Genomic DNA, 22,257 nt, shown 5'->3' with positions numbered 1-22,257 from the left:
CGAAAACTTGGGCAACATCATAATATGGTGGGAGGAGTCATTTGGTGAGTTTTGAGTGAAATCCAATCGCTAGAAGTTTGGAAAACACCAACCACTCCAATTAGGAACGAACTGCCGTTGAACTTGAATTGTGCAATTTCTCACACCTATTGGGTTCGGATCGAGCCCAAAACGTGGGCAACATCATAATATGGTGGGAGGAGTCATTTGGTGAGTTTTGAGTGAAATCCAATCACTAGAAGTATGGAATACACCAACCACTCCAATTAGGAACAAACTGCCGTTGAACTTGAATTGTCCATTTTGGAACACCTATTGATTACGGATAGAGCCCAAAACTTGGGCAACATCGTAATATGGTGGAAGGAGTCATTTGGAGAGTTTTGAGTGAAATCCAATCGCTAGAAGTATGGAATACACCAACCACTCCAATTAGTAACAAACTGCCGTTGAACTTGAAGTATCCAATTTCTCACACCTATTGATTTCGGATCGAGCCCAACACTTGGGCAACATCGTAATATGGTGGAAGGAGTCATTTGGTGAGTTTTGAGTGAAATCCAATCGCTAGAAGTATGGAATACACCAACCACTCCAATTAGGAACGAACTGCCGTGGAACTTGAATTGTCCAATTTCTCACACCTATTGATTTCGGATCGAGCCGAAAACTTGGGCAACATCATAATATGGTGGGAGGAGTCATTTGGTGAGTTTTGAGTGAAATCCAATCGCTAGAAGTATGGAATACACCAACCACTCCAATTAGAAACGAACTGCCGTTGAACTTGAATTGTCCAATTTCTCACACCTATTGATTTCGTATCGAGCCCAAAACTTGGGCAACATCATAATATGGTGGGAGGAGTCATTTGGAGAGTTTTGAGTGAAATCCAATCGCTAGAAGTATGGAATACACCAACCGCTGCAATTAGGAACGAACTACCGTGGAACTTGAATTGTCCAATTTCTCACACCTATTGATTTCGGATCGAGCCCAAAACTTGGGCAACATCATAATATGGTGGGAAGAGTCATTTGGTGAGTTTTGAGTGAAATCCAATCGCTAGAAGTATGGGATACAACAACCACTCCAATTAGGAACGAACTGCCGTTGAACTTAAATTATCCAATTTCTCACACCTATTGAGTTCGGATCGAGCCCAAAACTTGGGCAACATGATAATATGGTGGGAGGAGTCATTTGGTGAGTTTTGAGTGAAATCCAATCGCTAGAAGTATGGAATACACCAACCACTCCAATTAGGAACGAACTGCCGTGGAACTTGAATTGTCCAATTTCTCACACCTATTGATTTCGGATCGAGCCCAAAACTTGGACAACATCATAATATGGTGGGAGGAGTCATTTGGTGAGTTTTGAGTGAAATCCAATCACTAGAAGTATGGAATACACCAACCACTCCAATTAGGAACAAACTGCCGTTGAACTTGAATTGTCCAATTTGGAACACCTATTGATTACGGATAGAGCCCAAAACTTGGGCAACATCATAATGTGGTGGGAGGGGTCGTTTGGTGAGTTTTGAGTGAAATCCAATCGCTAGAAGTATGGAATACACCAACTACTCCAATTAGTAACGAACTGCCGTTGAACTTGAAGTATCCAATTTCTCACACCTATTGATTTCGGATCGAGCCCAACACTTGGGCAACATCGTAATATGGTGGAAGGAGTCATTTGGTGAGTTTTGAGTGAAATCCAATCGCTAGAAGTATGGAATACACCAACCACTCCAATTAGGAACGAACTGCCGTGGAACTTGAATTGTCCAATTTCTCACACCTATTGATTTCGGATCGAGCCCAAAACTTGGGCAACATCATAATATGGTGGGAGGAGTCATTTGGTGAGTTTTGAGTGAAATCCAATTGCTAGAAGTATGGAATATACCGACCACTCCAATTAGGAACGAACTGCCGTTGAACTTGAATTGTCCAATTTCTCACACCTATTGATTCCGGATCGAGCCCAAAACTTGGGCAACATCATAATATGGTGGGAGGAGTCATTTGGTGAGTTTTGAGTGAAATCCAATCGCTAGAAGTATGGAATATACCGACCACTCCAATTAGGAACGAACTGCCGTTGAACTTGAATTGTCCAATTTCTCACACCTATTGATTTCGGATCGAGCCCAAAACTTGGGCAACATCATAATATGGTGGGAGGAGTCATTTGGTGAGTTTTGAGTGAAATCCAATCGCTAGAAGTATGGAATACACCAACCACTCCATTTAGGAACGAACTGCCGTTGAACTTGAATTGTCCAATTTCTCACACCTATTGATTTCGGATCGAGCCCAAAACTTGGGCAACATCATAATATGGTGGGATTCATTTGGTGAGTTTTTAGTGAAATCCAATCGCTAGAAGTATGGAATACAACGACCACTCCAATTAGGAACGAACTGCCGTTGAACTTGAATTGTCCAATTTGGAACACCTATTGATTTCGGATCGAGCCGAAAACTTGGGCAACATCATAATATGGTGGGAGGAGTCATTTGGTGAGTTTTGAGTGAAATCCAATCGCTAGAAGTTTGGAAAACACCAACCACTCCAATTAGGAACGAACTGCCGTTGAACTTGAATTGTGCAATTTCTCACACCTATTGGGTTCGGATCGAGCCCAAAACGTGGGCAACATCATAATATGGTGGGAGGAGTCATTTGGTGAGTTTTGAGTGAAATCCATTCGCTAGAAGTATGGAATACACCAACCACTCCAATTAGGAACGAACTGCCGTGGAACTTGAATTGTCCAATTTCTCACACCTATTGATTTCGGATCGAGCCCAAAACTTGGGCAACATCATAACATGGTGGGAGGAGTTGTTTGGTGAGTTTTGAGTGAAATCCAATCGCTAGAAGTATGGAATACACCAACAACTCCAATTAGGAACGAACTGTCGTTGAACTTGAATTGTCCAATTTGGAACACCTATTGATTTCGGATCGAGATGAAAACTTGGGCAACATCATAATATGGTGGGAGGAGTCATTTGGTGAGTTTTGAGTGAAATCCAATCGCTAGAAGTATGGACTACACCAACCACTCCAATTTGGAAAGAACTGCCGTTGAACTTGAATTGTCCAATTTGGAACACCTATTGATTTCGGATCGAGCCCAAAACTTGGGCAACATCATAATATGGTGGGAGGAGTCATTTGGTGAGTTTTGGGTTAAATCTAATCGCAAGAAGTATGGAATACACCAACCACTCCAATTAGGAACGAACTGCCGTTGAACTTGAATTGTCCAATTTCTCACACCTATTGATTTCAGATCGAGCCCCAAACTTGGGCAACATCATAATATGGTGGGAGGAGTCATTTGATGAGTTTTGAGTGAAATCCAATCGATAGAAATAGGGAATACACCAACCACTCCAATTATGAATGAACTGCCGTTGAACTTCAATTGTCCAATTTCTCACACCTATTGATTTCGGATCGAGCCCAAAACTTGGGCAACATCATAATATGGTGGGAGGAATCATTTGGTGAGTTTTGAGTGAAATCCAATCGCTAGAAGTTTGGAATACACCAACCACTCCAATTAGGAACGAACTGCTGTTGAACTTGAATTGTCCAATTTGGAACACCTATTGATTTCGGATCGAGCCCAAAATTTGGGCAACATCATAATATGGTGGGAGGAGTCATTTGGTGAGTTTTGAGTCAAATCCAATGGCTAGAAGTACGGAATACACCAACAACTCCAATTAGGAACGAACTGCCGTTGAACTTGAATTGTCCAATTTGGAACACCTGTTGATTTCGGATCGAGCCCAAAACTTGGGCAACATCATAATATGATGGGAGAAGTCGTTTGGTGAGTTTTGAGTGAAATCCAATCTCTAGAAGTATGGAATACACCAACCACTCCAATTAGGAACGAACTGCCGTTGAACTTGAATTGTCCAATTTGGAACACCTATTGATTTCGGATCGAGCCGAAAACTTGGGCAACATCGTAATATGTTGGGAGGAGTCATTTGGTGAGTTTTGAGTGAAATCCAAACGCTAGAAGTATGGAATACACCAACCACTCCATTTAGGAAGGAACTGTCGTTGAACATGAATTGTCCAATTTCTCACACCTATTGATTTCGGATCGAGCCCCAAACCTGGGCAACATCATAATATGGTGGGAGGAGTCATTTGGTGAGTTTTGAGTGAAATCCATTCGCTAGAAGTATGGAATACACCAACCACTCCAATTAGGAACGAACTGCCGTTGACCTTGAATTGTCCAATTTCTCACACCTATTGATTTCGGATCGAGCCCAAAACTTGGGCAACATCATAATGTGGTGGGAGGAGTCATTTAGTGAGTTTTGAGTGAAATCCAATCGCTAGAAGTATGGAATACACCAACCAGTATAATTAGGAACGAACTGCCGTTGAACTTGAATTGTCCAATTTCTCACACCTATTGATTTCGGATCGAGCCCCAAACTTGGGCAACATCATAATATATTGGGAGGAGTCATTTGGTGAGTTTTGAGTGAAATCCAATCTTTAGAAGTTTGGAATACACCAACCACCCCCATTAGGAACGAACTGCCGTTGAACTTGAATTGTCCAATTTCTCACACCTATTGATTTCGGATCGAGCCCAAAACTTGGGCAACATCATAATATGGTCGGAGGAGTCATTTGGTGAGTTGTCAGTGAAATCCAATCGCTAGAAGTATAGAATACACCAACCACTCCAATTAGGAACGAACTGCCAGTGAACTTGAATTGTCCAATTTGGAACACCTATTGATTTCGGATCGAGCCCAAAACTTGGCCAACATCATAATATGGTGGGAGGAGTCATTTTGTGAGTTTTGAGTGAAATCCAATCGCCAAAAGTATGGAATACACCAACCACTCCAATTAGTAACGAACTGCCGTTGAACTTGAATTGTCCAATTTGGAAAACCTATTGATTTCGGATTGAGCCCAAAACTTGTTCATCATAATATGGTGGGAGGAGTCATTTGATGAGTTTTGAGTGAAATCCAATCGCTAGAAGTATGGAATACACCAACCACTCCAATTAGGAACGAACTGCCGTTGAACTTGAATTGTCCAATTTGGAACACCTATTGATTTCGGATCGTGCCCAAAACTTGGGCAACATCATAATATGGTGGGAGGAGTCATTTGGTGAGTTTTGAGTGAAATCCAATCACTAGAAGTATGGAATACACCAACCAGTCCAATTAGGAACGAACTGCAGTTGAACTTGAATTGTCCAATTTGGAACACCTATTGATTTCGGATCGAGCCCAAAACTTGGCCAACATCATAATATGGTGGGAGGAGTCATTTGGTGAGTTTTGAGTGAAATCCAATCGATAGAAGAATGGAATACACCAACCACTCCAATTAGGAACGAACTTCCGTTGAACTTGAATTGTCCAATTTCTCACACCTATTGATTTCGGATCGAGCCCAAAACTTGGGCAACATCATAATATGGTGGGGGGAGTCATTTGGTGAGTTTTGAGTGAAATCCAATCGCTAGAAGTATGGAATACACCAACCACTCCAATTAGGAACGAACTGCCGTTGAACTTGAATTGTCCAATTTCTCACACCCATTGATTTCGGATCGAGTCCAAAACTTCGGCAACATCATAATATGGTGGGGGGAGTTATTCGGTTAGTTTTGAGTAAAATCCAATCGCTAGAAGTATGGATTACACCAACCACTCCAATTAGGAACGAACTGCCTTTGAACTTGAATTGTCCAATTTGGAACACCTATTGATTTCGGATCGAGCCGAAAACTTGAGTAACATCATAATATGGTGGGAGGAGTCATTTGGAGAGTTTTGAGTGAAATCCAATCGCTAGAAGTATGCAAGAGACCAACCACTCCAATTAGGAACGAACTGCAGTTGAACTTGAATTGTCCAATTTGGAACTCCTATTGATTTCGGATCGAGCCCAAAACTTGGCCAACATCATAATATGGTGGGAGGAGTCATTTGGTGAGTTTTGAGTGAAATCCAATCGATAGAAGAATGGAATACACCAACCACTCCAATTAGGAACGAACTTCCGTTGAACTTGAATTGTCCAATTTCTCACACCTATTGATTTCGGATCGAGCCCAAAACTTGGGCAACATCATAATATGGTGGGGGGAGTCATTTGGTGAGTTTTGAGTGAAATCCAATCGCTAGAAGTATGGAATACACCAACCACTCCAATTAGGAACGAACTGCCGTTGAACTTGAATTGTCCAATTTCTCACACCCATTGATTTCGGATCGAGTCCAAAACTTCGGCAACATCATAATATGGTGGGGGGAGTTATTCGGTTAGTTTTGAGTAAAATCCAATCGCTAGAAGTATGGATTACACCAACCACTCCAATTAGGAACGAACTGCCTTTGAACTTGAATTGTCCAATTTGGAACACCTATTGATTTCGGATCGAGCCCAAAACTTGGGCAACATCATAATATGGTGGGAGGGGTCATTTGGTGAGTTTTGAGTGAAATCCAATTGCTAGAAGTTTGGAATACACCAACCACTCCAATTAGGAACGAACTGCCGTTGAACTTGAATTGTCCAATTTCTCACACCCATTGATTTCGGATCGAGTCCAAAACTTCGGCAACATCATAATATGGTGGGGGGAGTTATTCGGTTAGTTTTGAGTAAAATCCAATCGCTAGAAGTATGGATTACACCAACCACTCCAATTAGGAACGAACTGCCTTTGAACTTGAATTGTCCAATTTGGAACACCTATTGATTTCGGATCGAGCCGAAAACTTGAGTAACATCATAATATGGTGGGAGGAGTCATTTGGAGAGTTTTGAGTGAAATCCAATCGCTAGAAGTATGCAAGAGACCAACCACTCCAATTAGGAACGAACTGCCTTTGAACTTGAATTGTCCAATTTGGAACTCCTATTGATTTCGGATCGAGCCGAAAAATTGAGTAACATCATAATATGGTGGGAGGAGTCATTTGGTGAGTTTTGAGTGAAATCCAATCGCTAGAAGTATGGAATACACCAACCACTCCAATTAGGAACGAACTGCCGTTGAACTTGAATTGTCCAATTTGGAACACCTATTGATTTCGGATCGAGCCCAAAACTTGGGCAACACCATAATATGGTGGGTGGAGTCATTTGGTGAGTTTTGAGTGAAATCCAATCGCTAGAAGTATGGAATACACCAACCACTCCAATTAGGAACGAACTGCCTTTGAACTTGAATTGTCCAATTTCTCACACCTATTGATTTCGGATCGAGCCCAAAACTTGGGCAACAAGATAATATGGTGGGAGGAGTCATTTGGTTAGTTTTGAGTGAAATCCAATCGCTAGAAGTATGGAATCCACCAACCACTCCAATTAGGAACGAACTGCCGTTGAACTTGAATTGTCCAATTTGGAACACCAATTGATTTCGGATCGAGCCCAAAACTTGGGCAACACCATAACGTGGTGGGAGGAGTCATTTGGTGAGTTTTGAGTGAAATCCAATCGCTAGAAGTATGGAATACACCAACCACTCCAATTAGGAACGAACTGCCTTTGAACTTGAATTGTCCAATTTGGAACACCTATTTATTTCGGATCGAGCCCAAAACTTGAGTAACATCATAATATGGTGGGAGGAGTAATTTGTTGAGTTTTGAGTGAAATCCAATCGCTAGAAGTGTTGAATACACCAACCACTCCAATTAGGAACAAACTGCCGTTGAACTTGAATTGTCCAATTTGGAACACCTATTTATTTCAGATCGAGCCCAAAACTTGGGCAACATCATAATACGGTTGGAGGAGTCATTTGGTGAGTTTTGAGTGAAATCCAATCTCTAGAAGTATGGAATACACCAACCACTCCAATTTGGAACGAACTGCTGTTGAACTTGAATTGTCCAATTTCTCACACCTATTGATTTCGGATCGAGCCCAAAACTTGGGCAACATCATAATATGGTGGGAGGAGTCATTTGGTGAGTTTTGAGTGAAATCCATTTGCTAGAAGTATGGAATACACCAACCACTCCAATTAGGAACGAACTGCCGTTGACCTTCAATTGTCCAATTTTTCACACCTATTGATTTCGGATCGCGCCCGAAACTTGGGCAACATCATAATATGGTGGGAGGAGTCATTTGGGGAGTTTTGAGTGAAATCCAATCGCTCGAAGTATGGAATACACCAACCACTCCAATTAGGAACGAACTGCCGTTGAACTTGAATTGTCCAATTTCTCACACCTATTGATTTCGGATCGAGCCCAAAACTTGGGCAACATCATAATATGGTGGGGGGAGTCGTTTGGTGAGTTTTGAGTGAAATCCAATCGCTAGAAGTATGGAATACACCAACCACTCCAATTAGGAACGAACTGCCGTTGAACTTGAATTGTCCAATTTCTCACACCTATTGATTTCAGATCGAGCCCAAAACTTGGACAACCTCATAATATGGTGGGAGGAGTCATTTGGTCAGTTTTGAGTAAAATCCAATCGCTAGAAGTATGGAATACACCAACCACTCCAATTAGGAACGAACTGCCGTTGAACTTGAATTGTCCAATTTGGAACACCTATTGATTTTGGATCGAGCCCAAAACTTGGGCAACATCATAACATGGTGGGAGGAGTCATTTGGTGAGTTTTGAGTGAAATCCAATCACTAGAAGTATGGATTTCACCAACCACTCCAATTAGGAACGAACTGCCGTTGAACTTGAATTGTCCAATTTCTCACACCCATTGATTTTGGATCGAGCCCAAAACTTCGGCAACATCATAACGTGGTGGGGGGAGTCATTTGGTTAGTTTTGAGTAAAATCCAATCGCTAGAAGTATGGATTTCACCAACCACTCCAATTAGGAACGAACTGCATTTGAACTTGAATTGTCCAATTTGGAACACCTATTGATTTCGGATCGAGCCCAAAACTTGAGTAACATCATAATATGGTGGGAGGAGTCATTTGGTGAGTTTTGAGTGAATTCCAATCGCTAGAAGTATGGAATACCCCAACCAATCCAATTAGGAACGAACTGCCGTTGAACTTGAATTGTCCAATTTCTCACACCTATTGATTTCGGATCGAGCCCAAAACTTGGGCAACGTCATAATATGGTGGGAGGAGTCCTTTGGTGAGTTTTGAGTAAAATCCAATCAATAGAAGTATGGAATACACCAACCACTCCAATTAGGAACGAACTGCCGTTGAACTTGAATTGTCCAATTTGGAACACCTATTCATTCCGGATCGAGCCCAAAACTTGGGCAACATCATAATATGGTGGGAGGAGTCATTTGGTTAGTTTTGAGTGAAATCCAATCGCTAGAAGTATGGAATACACCAACCACTCCAATTAGGAACGAACTGCCGTTGAACTTGAATTGTCCAATTTGGAACACCAATTGATTTCGGATCGAGCCCAAAACTTGGGCAACATCATAATATGGTGGGAGGCGTCATTTGGTGAGTTTTGAGTGAAATCCAATCGCTAGAAGTATGGAATACACCAACTACTCCAATTAGGAACGAACTGCCGTTGAACTTGAATTGTCCAATTTTGAACACCTATTGATTTCGAATCGAGCCCAAAACTTGGGCAACATCATAATATGGTGGGAGGAGTCATGTGGTGAGTTTTGAGTGAAATCCAATCGCTAGAAGTATGGAATACACCAACTACTCCAATTAGGAACGAACTGCCGTTGAACTTGAATTGTCCAATTTCTCACACCCATTGATTTTGGATCGAGCCCAAAACTTCGGCAACATCATAACGTGGTGGGGGGAGTCATTTGGTTAGTTTTGAGTAAAATCCAATCGCTAGAAGTATGGATTTCACCAACCACTCCAATTAGGAACGAACTGCATTTGAACTTGAATTGTCCAATTTGGAACACCTATTGATTTCGGATCGAGCCCAAAACTTGAGTAACATCATAATATGGTGGGAGGAGTCATTTGGTGAGTTTTGAGTGAAATCCAATCGCTAGAAGTATGGAATACCCCAACCACTCCAATTAGGAACGAACTGCCGTTGAACTTGAATTGTCCAATTTCTCACACCTATTGATTTCGGATCGAGCCCAAAACTTGGGCAACGTCATAATATGGTGGGAGGAGTCCTTTGGTGAGTTTTGAGTAAAATCCAATCAATAGAAGTATGGAATACACCAACCACTCCAATTAGGAACGAACTGCCGTTGAACTTGAATTGTCCAATTTGGAACACCTATTCATTCCGGATCGAGCCCAAAACTTGGGCAACATCATAATATGGTGGGAGGAGTCATTTGGTTAGTTTTGAGTGAAATCCAATCGCTAGAAGTATGGAATACACCAACCACTCCAATTAGGAACGAACTGCCGTTGAACTTGAATTGTCCAATTTGGAACACCAATTGATTTCGGATCGAGCCCAAAACTTGGGCAACATCATACTATGGTGGGAGGCGTCATTTGGTGAGTTTTGAGTGAAATCCAATCGCTAGAAGTATGGAATACACCAACTACTCCAATTAGGAACGAACTGCCGTTGAACTTGAATTGTCCAATTTTGAACACCTATTGATTTCGAATCGAGCCCAAAACTTGGGCAACATCATAATATGGTGGGAGGAGTCATGTGGTGAGTTTTGAGTGAAATCCAATCGCTAGAAGTATGGAATACACCAACTACTCCAATTAGGAACGAACTGCCGTTGAACTTGAATTGTCCAATTTCTCACACCCATTGATTTTGGATCGAGCCCAAAACTTCGGCAACATCATAACGTGGTGGGGGGAGTCATTTGGTTAGTTTTGAGTAAAATCCAATCGCTAGAAGTATGGATTTCACCAACCACTCCAATTAGGAACGAACTGCATTTGAACTTGAATTGTCCAATTTGGAACACCTATTGATTTCGGATCGAGCCCAAAACTTGGGCAACATCATAATATGTTGGGAGGCGTCATTTGGTGAGTTTTGAGTGAAATCCAATCGCTAGAAGTATGGAATACACCAACTACTCCAATTAGGAACGAACTGCCGTTGAACTTGAATTGTCCAATTTTGAACACCTATTGATTTCGGATCGAGCCCAAAACTTCGGCAACATCATAATATGGTGGGAGGAGTCATTTGGTTAGTTTTGAGTGAAATCCAATCTTTCGAAGTACGGAATACACCAACCACTCCAATTAGGAAAGAACTGCCGTTGAACTTGAATTGTCCAATTTCGAACACGTATTGATTTCGGATCGAGCCCAAAACTTGGGCAACATCATAATATGGTGGGAGGAGTCATGTGGTGAGTTTTGAGTGAAATCCAATCGCTAGAAGTATGGAATACACCAACTACTCCAATTAGGAACGAACTGCCGTTGAACTTGAATTGTCCAATTTCTCACACCTATTGATTTCGGATCGAGCCCAAAACTTGGGCAACATCATAATATGGTGGGAGGAGTCATTTGGTGAGTTTTGAGTGAAAACCAATCGCTAGAAGTATGGAATACACCAACCACTCCAATTCGGAACGAACTGCCGTTGAACTTGAATTGTCCAATTTGGAACACCTATTGATTTCGGATCGAGCCCAAAACTTGGGCAACACCATAATACGGTGGGAGGAGTCATTTGGTAAGTTTTGAGTGAAATCGAATCACTAGAAATATGGAATAAACCAACCAGTCCAATTAGGAACGAACTGCCGTTGAACTTGAATTGTCAAATTTCTCACACCTATTGATTTCGGATCGATCCCAAAACTTGGGCAACATCATAAGATGGTGGGAGGAGTCATTTGGTGAGTTTTGAGTGAAATCCAATCGCTAGTAGTGTGGAATACACCAACCACTCCAATTAGGAACGAACTGCCTTTGAACTCGAATTGTACAATTTGGAACACGTATTGATTTCGGATCGAGCCCAAAACTTGGGCAACATCATAATATGGTGGGAGGAGTCATTTGGTGAGTTTTGAGTGAAATCCAATCGCTAGAAGTATGGAATACACCAACTACTCCAATTAGGAACGAACTGCCGTTGAACTTGAATTGTCCAATTTAGAACACCTATTGATTTCGGATCGAGCCCAAAACTTGGGCAACATCATAATACGGTGGGAGGAGTCATTTGGTGAGTTTTGAGTGAAATCGAATCACTAGAAGTATGGAATACACCAACCACTCCAATTAGGAACGAACTGCCGTTGAACTTGAGTTGTCCAACTTGGAATACCTATTGATTTCGAATCGAGCTCAAAACTTAGGCAACATCATAATATGTTGGGAGGAGTCATTTGGTGAGTTTTGAGTGAAATCCAATCGCTAGAAGTATGGAATACACCAACCACTCCAATTAGGAACGAACTGCTGTTGAACTTGATTGTCCAATATGGAACACCTATTGATTTCGGATCGAGCCCAAAACTTGGGCAACATCATAATATGGTGGGAGGCGTCATTTGGCAAGTTTTGAGTGAAATCCAATCGCTAGAAGTATGGAATACACCAACTACTCCAATTACGAACGAACTGCCGTTGAACTTGAATTGTCCAATTTTGAACACCTATTGATTTCGAATCGAGCCCAAAACTTGGGCAACATCATAATATGGTGGGAGGAGTCATGTGGTGAGTTTTGAGTGAAATCCAATCGCTGGAAGTATGGAATACACGAACTACTCCAATTAGGAACGAACTGCCATTGAACTTGAATTGTCCAATTTGGAACACCTATTGATTTCGGATCGAGCCCAAAACTTGGGCAACATCATAATATGTTGGGAGGAGTTATTTGGTGAGTTTTGAGTGAAATCCAATCGCTAGAAGTATGGAATACACCAACTACTCCAATTAGGAACGAACTGCCATTGAACTTGAATTGTCTAATTTGGAACACCTATTCATTTCAGATCGAGCCCAAAAGTTGGGCAACATCATAATATGGTGGGAGGAGTCATTTGGTGAGTTTTGAGTGAAAACCAATCGCTAGAACTATGGAATACACCAACCACTCCAATTAGGAACGAACTGCTGTTGAACTTTATTGTCCAATATGGAACACCTATTGATTTCGGATCGAGCCCAAAACTTGGGCAACATCATAATATGGTGGGAGGACTCATTTGGTTAGTTTTGAGTGAAATCTAACCGCTAGAAGTATGGAATGCACCAACCACTCCAATTAGGAATGAACTGCCGTTGAACTTGAATTGTCCAATTTGGAACACCTATTGATTTCGGATCGAGCCCAAAACTTGGGCAACATCATAATATAGTGGGAGGAGTCATTTGGTGAGTTTTGAGTGAAATCCAATCGCTAGAAGTATGGAATACACCAACCACTCCAACTAGGAACGAACTGCCGTGAAACTTGAATTGCCCAATTTGGAACACCTATTGATTTCGGATCGAGCCCAAAACTTGGGCAACATCATAATATGGTGGGAGGAGTCATTTGGTGAGTTTTGAGTGAAATCGAATCACTAGGAGTAAGGAATACACCAACCACTCCAATTAGGAACGAACTGCCGTTGAACTTGAGTTGTCCAATTTGGAATACCTATTGATTTCGAATCGAGCTCAAAACTTAGGCAACACCATAATATGGTGGGAGGAGTCATTTGGTTAATTTTGAGTGAAATCCAACCGCTAGAAGTATGGAATACACCAACCACTCCAATTAGGAACGAACTGCCGTTGAACTTGAATTGTCCAATTTGGAACACCTATTGATTTCGAATCGAGCCCAAAACTTGGGCAACATCATAATATGGTGGGAGGAGTCATTTGGTGGGTTTTGAGTGATATCCAATCGCTGGAAGTATGGAATACACCAACCACTCCAATTAGGAACGAACTGCCGTTGAACTTGAATTGTCCAATTTGGAACACCTATTGATATCGGATCGAGCCCAAAACTTCGGCAACATCATAATATGGTGGGAGGAGTCATTTGGTTAGTTATGAGTGAAATCCAATCGCTCGAAGTATGGAATACACCAACCACTCCAATTAGGAACGAACTGCAGTGGAACTTGAATTGTCCAATTTCGAACACCTATTGATTTCGGATCGAGCCCAAAACTTGGGCAACATCATAAAATGGTAAGAGGAGTCATGTGGTGTGTTTTGAGTGAAATCCAATCGCTAGAAGTATGGAATACACCAACTACTCCAATTAGGAACGAACTGCCGTTGAACTTGAATTGTCCAATTTAGAACACCTATTGATTTTGGATCGAGCCCAAAACTTGGGCAACATCATAATATGGTGGGAGGAGTCATTTGGTGAGCTTTGAGTGAAAACCAATCGCTAGAAGTATGGAATACACCAACCACTCCAATTCGGAACGAACTGCAGTTGAACTTTAATTGTCCAATTTGGAACACCTATTGATTTCGGATCGAGCCCAAAACTTGGGCAACATCATAATATGGTGGGAGGAGTCATTTGGTGAGTTTTGAGTTAAATCCAATCGCTAGAACTATAGAATACACCAACCACTCCAATTAGGAACGAACTGATGTTGAACTTGATTGTCCAATTCGGAACACCTATTGATTTCGGATCGAGCCCAAAACTTGTTCAACATCATAATATGGTGGGAGTAGTCATTTGGTTAGTTTTGAGTGAAATCCAACCGCTAGAAGTATGGAATACACCAACCACTCCAATTAGGAACGAACTAACTTTGGACTTGAATTGTCCAATTTCTTACACCTATTGATTTCGGATCGAGCCCAAAACTTGGGAAACATCATAATATGGTGGGAGGAGTCATTTGGCTAAGTTTGAGTGAATTCCGACCCCTAGAACTACCCAAAACACCAACCACTCCAATCAGGAACGAACTGCCTTTGAACTTGAATTGTCCAATTTATTACACCTATTGATTTCGGATCGAGCCCAAAACGTGGGCAACAACATGATTGGGTGGGACGAGTCATTTGGTTAAGTTTGAGTGAAATCCGATCTCTAGAACTACCCAAAACACCAATCACTCCAATTAGGAACGAACTGCCATTGAACTTGAATTGTCCAACTTCTTACACCTATTGATTTCGGATCTAGCGCAAAACTTGGGCAACATCATAATATTGTGGGTGGAGTCATTTGGTTAAGTTTGAGTGAAATCCGATCTCTAGAACTATCCAAAACACCAACCACCCCAATTAGGAACGAACTGCCTTTGAACTTGAATTGTCCAATTTCTTACACCTATCGACTTCAGATAGAGCCCAAAACAGAGGCAACATCATAATATAGTGGGAGGAGTCATTTGGTTAAGTTTGAGTGAAATCCGATCTCTAGAACTACCCAAAACACCAACCACTCCAGTTAGGAACGAATAGCCTTTGAACCTGCATTGTCCAATTTCTTACACCAATTGATTTCGGATAGAGCCCAAAACTTGGGCAACATCATAATACGGTGGGAGGAGTCATTTGGTTGAGTTTGAGTGAAATCCGATCTCTAGAACTACCCAAAACACCAACCACTCCAATTAGGAACGAACTGCCTTTGAACTTGAACTGTCCAATTTCTTACACCTATTGATTTCGGATCAAGCCCAAAACCAGTGCAACATCATAATATGGTCGGAGGAGTCATTTGGTTAGTTTTGAGTGAAATCCGATCTCTAGAACTATGGAATACACCAACCACTCCAATTAGGAACGAACTGCCTTAGAACATAAATTGTACAATTTCTTACACCTATTGATTTCGGATCGAGCCCAAAACTTGGGCAACATCACAATATTGTGGGAGGAGTCATTTGGTTAAGTTTGAGTGAAATCCGATCTCTAGAACTGCCCAAAACACCAACCACTCCAATTAGGAACGAACAAACTTTGGACGTGAATTGTCCAATTTCTTACACCTATTGATTTCGGATCGAGCCCAAAACTTGGGAAACATCATAATATGGTGGGAGGAGTCATTTGGCTAGGTTTGAGTGAATTCCGACCCCTAGAACTACCCAAAACACCAACCACTCCAATCAGGAACGAACTGCCTTTGAACTTGAATTGTCCAATTTATTACACCTATTGATTTCGGATCGAGCCCAAAACGTGGGCAACAACATGATTGGGTGGGACGAGTCATTTGGTTAAGTTTGAGTGAAATCCGATCTCTAGAACTACCCAAAACACCAACCACTCCAATTAGGAACGAACTGCCATTGAACTTGAATTGTCCAACTTCTTACACCTATTGATTTCGGATCTGGCGCAAAACTTGGGCAACATCATAATATTGTGGGAGGAGTCATTTGGTTAAGTTTGAGTGAAATCCGATCTCTAGAACTACCCAAAACACCAACCACCCCAATTAGGAACGAACTGCCTTTGAACTTGAATTGTCCAATTTCTTACACCTATCGACTTCAGATAGAGCCCAAAACATGGGCAACATCATAATATAGTGGGAGGAGTCATTTGGTTAAGTTTGAGTGAAATCCGATCTCTAGAACTACCCAAAACACCAACCACTCCAATTAGGAACGAATAGCCTTTGAACCTGCATTGTCCAATTTCTTACACCAATTGATTTCGGATAGAGCCCAAAACTTGGGCAACATCATAATACAGTGGGAGGAGTCATTTGGTTGAGTTTGAGTGAAATCCGATCTCTAGAACTACCCAAAACACCAACCACTCCAATTAGGAACGAACTGCCTTTGAACTTGAACTGTCCAATTTCTTACACCTATTGATTTCGGATCAAGCCCAAAACCAGTGCAACATCATAATATGGTCGGAGGAGTCATTTGGTTAGTTTTGAGTGAAATCCGATCTCTAGAACTATGGAATACACCAACCACTCCAATTAGGAACGAACTGCCTTAGAACATAAATTATCCAATTTCTTACACCTATTGATTTCGGATTGAGCCCAAAACTTGGGCAACAACATAATACGGTGGGAGGAGTCATTTGGTTGAGTTTGAGTGAAATCCGATCTCTAGAACTACCCAAAACACCAACCACACCAATTAGGAATGAACTGCCTTTGAACTTGGAATTGTCCAATTTCTTACACCTATTGATTTTAGATCAAGCCCAAAACTTGGGCAACATCATAATATAGTGGGAGGAGTCATTTGGTTAAGTTTGAGTGAAATCCGACCTCTAGAACTACCCAAAACACCAACCACTCCAATTAGGAACGAACTGCCTTTGAACTTGAATTGTCCAACTTCTTACACCTATTGATTTCGGATCGAGCCCAAAACTTATTCAACATCATAATATGGTGGGAGCAGTCATTTGGTTAATTTTGAGTGAAATCCGATCTCCAGAACTACCCAATATACCAACCACCCCAGTTAGGAATGAACTGCCATTGAACGTGAATTGTCCAATTTCTTTCACCTATTGATTTCGGATCAACCCCAAAACTTGGACAACATCATAATATGGTGGGAGGAGTCATTTGGTTAATTTTGAGGGAAATCCGATCTCTAGAACTACCCAATACACCAACCACCCCAATTAGGAACGAACTTCCTTTGAACTTGAATTGTCCAATTTCTTACACCCTTTGATTTCGGATCGAGCCCAAAACTTGGGCAACATCGTAATATGGTGGGAGGAGTCATTTGGTTAGTTTTGAGTGAAATCCGATCTCTAGAACTATGGAATACTCCAACCACTCCGATTACGAACGAACTGCCTTAGAACATAAATTGTCCAATTTCTTACACCTATTGATTTCGGATCTAGCCCAAAACTTGGGAAACATCATAATATGGTTGGAGGAGTCATTTGGTTAATTTTGATTGAAATCCGATCTCTAGAACTACCCAAAACACCAACCACCCCAATTAGGAACGAACTGTCTTTGAACTTGAATTGTCCAATTTCTTACACCTATTGATTTCAGATCGAGCCCAAAACTTGGGCAACATCAAAATATAGTGGGAGGAGTCGTTTGGTTAAGTTTGAGTGAAATCCGACCTCTAGAACTACCCAAAACACCAACCACTCCAATTAGGAACGAACTGCCTTTGAACTTGAATTGTCCAACTTCTTACACCTATTGATTTCGGATCGAGCCCAAAACTTATTCAACATCATAATATGGTGGTAGCAGTCATTTGGTTAATTTTGAGTGAAATCTGATCTCCAGAACTACCCAATACACCAACCATCCCAATTAGGAACGAACTGCCCTTGAACATGAATTGTCCAATTTCTTACACCTATTGATTTCAGACAGAGCCCAAAACTTGGGCAACATCATAATATGGTGGGAGTAGTCATTTGGTTAGTTTTGAGTGAAATCCGATCTCTAGAACTACGGAATACACCAACCACTCCGATTAGGAACGAACTGCCTTTGAATATAAATTCTCCAATTTCTTACACCTATTGATTTCGGATGGAGCCCAAAACTTGGGTAACATCATAATATGGTGGAAGGAGTCATTTGGTTACGTTTTAGTGAAATCCGATCGCTAGAACTACCCAAAACACCAACCACTCCAACTAGGAACGAACTGCCTTTGAACTTGAGTTGTCCAATTTCTAACACCTATTGATTTCGGATCGAGCCCAAAACTTGGGCAACATCACAATATGGTGGGAGGAGCCATTTGGTTAAGTTTTAGTGAAATCCAATTTTTAGAACCACCCAAAACACCACCCACTCCAATTAGGAACGAACTGCCTTTGAACTTGAACTGTCCAATTTCGTACACATATTGATTTCGGATCGAGCCCCAAACTTGGGCGACATCGTAAGATGGTGGGAGGAGTCATTTGGTTAAGTTTGAGTGAAATCCGATCTTTAGAACTACCCAAAACACCAACTACTCGAATTAGGAACGTACTGCCTGTGAACTTGAATTGTCCAATTTCTTACACCTATTAATTTCGGATCGAGCCCAAAACTTTAGCAACAACGTAATATGGTGGGAGGAGTCATTTGGTTAGTTTTGGGTGAAATCCGATGTTTAGAACTATGGAATACACAAACCACTCCGATTGGGAACGAACTGCCTTAGAACATAAATTGTCCAATTTCTTACACCTATTGATTTCGGATCTAGCCCAAAACTTGGGAAACGTCATAATATGGTTGGAGGAGTCATTTGGTTAATTTTGATTGAAATCCGATCTCTAGAACTACCCAAAACACCAACCACCCAAATTAGGAACGAACTGCCTTTAAACGTGAATTGTCCAATTTCTTTAACCTATTGATTTCGGATCAACCCCAAAACTTGAACAACATCATAATATGGTGGGAGGAGTCATTGTTTTAATTTTAAGGGAAATCCGATCTCTAGAACTACCCAATACACCAACCACCCCAATTAGGAACGAACTTCCTTTGAACTTGAATTGTCCAATTTCTTACACCCTTTGATTTCGGATCGAGCCCAAAACTTGGGCAACATCGTAATATGGTGGGAGGAGTCATTTGGTTAGTTTTGAGTGAAATCCGATCTCTAGAACTATGGAATACACCAACCACTCCGATTAGGAACGTACTGCCTTAGAACATAAAATGGCAAATTTCTTACACCTATTGATTCCGGATCGAGCCCAAAACATGGGCAACATCGTAATATGGTGAGAGGATTCATTTGGTTAAATTTGAGTGAAATCCGATCTCTAAAACTTCCCAAAACCCCAACCACTCCAATTAGGAACGAACTGCTTTTGAACTTAAATTGTCCAATTTCTTACACCTCTTGATTTCGGATCCAGCCCAAAACTGGGGCAACATCATAATATAGTGGGAGGAGTCATTTGGTTAAGTTTGTGTGAAATCCGATCTCTAGAACTACCCAAAACACAAACCACTCCAATTAGTAACGAAATGTCTTTGAACATAAATTGTCCAATTTCTTACACCTATTGATTTCGGATCGAGCACAAAACATGTTCAACATTATATAATATGCTGGGAGGAGTCATTTGGTTAAGTTTGAGTGAAATCTGATCACTAGAACTATGGCATACACCAACCACTCCGATTTGGAACGAACTGCCTTCGAACATAAATTGTCCAATTTCTTACTCCTATTGATTTCGGATCAAGCCCAAAACTTGGGCAACAACATAATATGGTGGGAGGAGTCATTTGGTTAAGTTTGAGTGAAATCCGATCTCTAGAACTTCCCAAAACACCAACCACTCCAATTAGGAACGAATAGCCTTTGAACCTGCATTGTCCAATTTCTTACACCTATTGATTTCATATCGAGCCCAAAACTTGGGCAACACCATAACATGGTGGGACGAGTCTTGTGGTTAAGTTTGAGTGAAATCCGATCTTTAGAACTATGGAATATACCAACCATTCCGGTTAGGAACGAATTGCCTTTGCACATAAATTGTCCAATTTCTTACACCTATTGATTTCGGATCGAGCCCAACATTTGGGTAACATCATAATATGGTGGGAGTAGTGATTTGGTTAGTTTTGGGTGAAATCCGATCTCTAGAACTATGGAATACACCAACCACTCCGATTAGGAACGAACTGCCTTTGAACATAAATTGTCCAATTTCTTACACCTATTGATTCTGGATCGAGCCCAAAACTTGGACAACATCATAATATGGTGGGAGGAGTCATTTGGTTAAGTTTCAGTGAAATCCGATCTCTAGAACTACCCAAAACACCAACCGCTCCAATTTGGAACGAACTGCCTCTGAATCTGAATTGCCCAATTTCTTACACCTATTGATTTCAGAGCGAGCCCAAAACTTGGGCAACATCATAATATGGTGGGAGGAGTTATTTGGTTAAGTTTGATTGAAATCCGTTCTCTAGAACTTTGGCATACACCAACCACTCCGATTTGGAACGAACTGCCTTTGAACATAAATTGCCCAATTTCTTACACCTATTGATTTCGGATCGAGCCAAAAACTTGGGCAACAACATATTATGGTGGGAGGAGTCATTTGGTTAAGTTTGAGTGAAATCCGATCTCTAGAACTACCCAAACCACCAAACACTCCAATTAGGAACGAACTGCCTTTGAACTTGAATTGTCCAATTTCTTACACCTATTGATTTCGGATCGAGCCCAGAAGTTGCGCAACCTCATAATATGGTGGGAGGAGTCATCTGGTTAATTTTGAGTGAAATCCGATCTCTAGAACTACCCAAAACACCAACCACTCCAATTAGTAACGAACTGCCTTTGAACTTGAATTGTCCAATTTCTTACACCTATTGATTTCGGATCGAGCCCAAAACCGGGGCAACATCATAATATGGTGGGAGGAGTCATTTGCTTAAGTTTGAGCGAAATCCAATCTCTAGAACTACCCAAAACAGCAACCACTCCAATTAGGAACGAACTGCCTCTGAACATAAATTGTCCAATTTCTTACACCTATTGATTTCATATCGAGCCCAAAACTTGGGCAACGTCATAATATGGTGGGAGGAGTCATTTTGTTAAGTTTGAGTGAACTCCGATCTCTAGAACTACCCAAAACACCAACCACTCCAATTAGGAACGAACTGCCTTTCAACTTGAATTGTCCAATTTCTTACACCTATTGATTTCGGATCGAGCCCAAAACTTGGGCAACAACATAATATGGTGGGAGAACTCATTTGGTTAAGTTTGAGTGAAATCCGATCTCTAGAACTACCCAAAACACCAACCACTCCAATTAGGAACGAACTGCCTTTGAACTTGAATTGTCCAGTTTCTTACACCTATTGATTTCGGATGGAGCCCAAAACTTGTGCAACCTCATAATATGGTCTGAGGAGTCATTTGCTTAGTTTTGAGTGAAATCCGATCTCTAGAACTATGGAATACACCAACCACTCCGATTTGGAACGAATTGCCTTTGAACATAAATTGTCCAATTTCTTACACCTATTGATTTCGGATCGATCCCAAAACCTGGCCAACATCATAATATGGTGGGAGGAGTCATTTGGTTAAGCTTGAGTGGAATCCGATCTCTAGAACTACACAAAACACCAACCACTACAATTAGGAACGAACTGCCTTTGAACTTGATTTGTCCAATTTCTTACACCTATTGATTTCGGATCGAGCCCAAAACTTGGGAAACATCATAATATGGTGGGAGTAGCCATTTGGTCAATTTTGAGTGCAATCGGATCTCTAGAACTACCCAATACACCAACCACCCCAATTAGGAACGAACTGCCATTGAACTTGAATTGTCCAATTTCTTACACCTATTGATTTCGGATCAACCACAAAACTTGGGCAACATC

This window comes from Prunus avium, chromosome 4 (genome assembly GCF_965620075.1).
Source record: "Prunus avium chromosome 4, drPruAviu1.hap1.1, whole genome shotgun sequence".
Lineage (NCBI taxonomy): Eukaryota > Viridiplantae > Streptophyta > Magnoliopsida > Rosales > Rosaceae > Prunus > Prunus avium.
The sequence above is the reverse complement of the archived record's forward strand: the minus strand, read 5'-3'. Positions refer to the sequence as shown.